The sequence below is a fragment of the Cupressus sempervirens genome, chromosome 9 (assembly GCF_028749045.1).
Source record: "Cupressus sempervirens isolate cs-2001-9-10 chromosome 9, ASM2874904v1, whole genome shotgun sequence".
In the NCBI taxonomy this organism is placed as follows: Eukaryota; Viridiplantae; Streptophyta; class Pinopsida; order Cupressales; family Cupressaceae; genus Cupressus; species Cupressus sempervirens.
The window spans coordinates 267336106-267339649 of record NC_143126.1 but is presented as its reverse complement, the minus strand read 5'-3'; positions in this window follow the sequence as shown (position 1 = coordinate 267339649).

Below are 3544 nucleotides of genomic sequence, written 5' to 3'. Positions count from 1 at the left end.
ACCAGTTCGAAAGTAAGCTTTACCTTCAACAACTTCATATTCTTATCACTTGTGTGCTTTGCTCTCTTTTCTTATCCAGACGATACACCTTGTATTGTTCAAGCTCACTCTCCTCTTCTCAACCCAATCAATCCTTAAAGACGATCTCTCTGATCAATCTTCCTTACTCTTGAGATTCCATTTTAGCTCAACTCTTCTAGCTCTCTAGCTATTCGCTTGGTAATCTGACCTTTACCCTTTCAACTCTATTTTCTATTATGTTCTTCTTTTCCTTCGCTTGGAAAATTTTGTCTAAGAATTCAAAATTTGAATCCCCGCCCTACTACTAGCTCATCCTCATGTTGCAGTAGTGTGTTGGTCTTATCAAGTTGCGGTGTGTTCGTACAAGTCACAGGTGCCATGTGTTCTTGGTGACTAGCTATAGTTGGAAAGAATACAAATTTGAATTCTTTTGGCTCTTCCTTGATCCTTTCTCCCATCACCATTAAATGTGATGTTGAGTGCAGTCTTACCCTCTACATGACTAGGCAATCACGAGTTTCTTGCTCCATGCTCATCATGCTGACTTGGTTGAATCAACTCATTGTTCTCTCTGTTATTCCTTTTGCGTTGCTTCCTTCTACTTATACAGACTTCACTTAGCATGCTTTATCTAAATGGATCACCTCTATCATCACCTCTGTTGGGCTTTCACGTCTTTTCTACCCTGACTACTCTTATGAGTTAGAATTGCACATTAGTGAGCCTTGCCAATTAAGCCTCTCTACCAATATTAATTCCTTCATATGTGTTGCCAACAATGACAACACCTTTGATGACTATGTCTACCAATCTATCTATTGGTTAGTCTTCAAGACACTTGGGCCAACATATTCTATTAAAGGAAGGTATAGTAATAATGTACAAAGCAAAGATCCAATTTGCCCATTTTTTCCCACATGTTAAGAACGACCTAAATAAAGAAGAATTTCTTGAAGAGAAGATTAAAAAAGAGAAATCAAAGAAAGCCAATCAAGCCTCAAAAGGAAAATGTCCAATTTGAAGCAGTCTAGATTGTTACCAAATTGAAAGTGCTAGAAAATGTGATCATGCTAAATGTAGCAACAATATTGTTGTATCTTGGGGCTATGCAAATAGTTTTGTTATCCTTTTGTAAATTTGTAGTATCACATGGGCAATTTAGACTGCTAGTCTTTTATTACAATTTTTTTGATAAGTAATGGGCTAAAACCTAGACTATTTATTATTAGCATTATTTGTTGAGGTTGTTTATTATTGTCTATTAAGAATTTGAGTAGACTCGAACCCAAGACCTTCACAATGAGAAACTCAATTATATCATACCTCTTGCCTTTTATTTTATTATAATATTATTTAATATAATAATTACATATTTAAAACTAATTTTTAATTTATTCACTAATAATTTTATAAATTTTCTAATCACACAAATAAACAAAATTGTTATCCTAAAAGTTTATTTTATTTCAAAGAAAAACAAATCTAAATAACAAATTTAGTATATGCAAATTATTTTAAGAAATAATAAATCTAACATTTAGATTCTTTATTTTAAACCTTAAATATATTTAAAAATATTAGAAATAATATAATGTTATTCATAATTTAAATTCTACTTATTTTTAGTGTTACATGCTTCTTAAAATTAAAAAAACTTTATACAATAATACAACTATTAATCTAAATAAATTTCATATACATTATAAATAAAATAATAATTAATGAATCTAAAAGTTGTCACTTTCCAAGTTTGCACATAAGAATTGTGGAAAATGATGACCTTTTCAAAAGTATAATTAAAAATTGCATATTATACCTTCAAATTAAAAAGTAAACCATATATTATATAAACATTAAAATTCATGTCCATATCTCCAATCGTAACATGTACAATTAAAATTAATTTAAGATTCATCAAAATGTAGTATCAACATTATTTTAAGATAATGTTTATACATTTTAATAAATGAAGTTCTATTAATTTTAAGATAAATAAAATTTACTTATGCCCTCAAATGTGGTGACACAAATCTCCATATGAATTATATGTTTTATTTCTATAATATATTATAATAGACAATTAAGTTTTAAATTTGTCCTATTGAGATGGATAGATAGAAGACCTATCATGAGAGATTTCATTATCTAATGTGCACGTTGGCCCATACAATTTTTAGGTACTTATAAAGACATTTGTGTATTTCAAATTAAAAGAGATGAGAAAAGATGAATTTAAAGAATGAAATCAATTCCTAAAATTAGGTACAAATAAAAAAGGATTGGTTTGTTGGATACTTCTTAGGGCAAAAAGTTGATACCGACCACTCTCATTGCATTAAAACGATTCACCTAAAATATGTTCAATATAAAGTAAAAGTTATTAAATTATTAAATAAATTATAAAAATGTTTTAAAAACTAAATTACGTTGTACTAATACATACAATTGTCATTGCATTATATGTCCAAAAGAAATTAAATATTAGAGACTATAATTTGTCGCACATCAATAAAAACAAACTCTTAAAATCTTAAAATGCTTCAAAAAACTAAATTATAGTAACTTAGTATTGATTACTAAAATATGTAAAAGGGAACATATTATATATATATATATATATATATATATAATTGATAGACCCGAATTATTCACCTCAAAAGAAGCCCCTTGATGCGACGTGAAAATGGTGAGCAACGACCTCCAAACAGTGGGCAGCTCGTATTGATTACTGTGAAAGCTACGCCATAAAGACTTCTTCCCATGTGGGTATGTATTTAACGTCTACTCTAAAATGCTAATCCTGAGATAGACGTGCACGCTTATCTTTAAGATAATACTAATTAAATCCACATTCAGCCATTGTTTAAAGAGAATTTGGAATCCATTGAAGCCAATTCGGGCTATTACAGTTCAGCAAAAGGGAATAAAGCGAAAGATAAAACTTAATTGGAAAGGTCTTGAGCGTTTGAATCATATTGTCAACTTAGGTTTTGGACATTTCCTGTTTTTGTTAGTTAAGGATTTATCATTCGTCATTTTAGCTATTGGAGAGTAGAAGTCTTAGAGCCGAAGTCTGAAGGGTATCCATCTCCCCAAATTAGCCCGACCCCAGCATCATCCCTTCAGACGCTCAAGCCTCACACTCAACAAGACTTGGATCTCTGATTGACTCTTTAATGACCTTTCAACTTCACCACAGACTGAGGGCCCTCTGTTTTTTTTGGCAAAAGAGTGGGAGAGGAAGGTAACCCGACTATATTGTCAGCACCCACTAATTGCTCCTCTGCTCTTTGGACACAATATTATTGAAATTTGCGATGTTGTTAATGGGTATGGAAATGAGGATTAAAATTTAAGAGCTTCGGGGATTATGATGTATTGAGTAAAATTGATTTTGCGATTCATTGCAAGTTCAATTGCATCATTTCAAATTGTTTAGACATTCCATATTGCATTTGTGCTCCTGCAATAGGTTGAGGAATGAATTCAATTCATATTTATCAATTGCTTTTGTAATATCCCA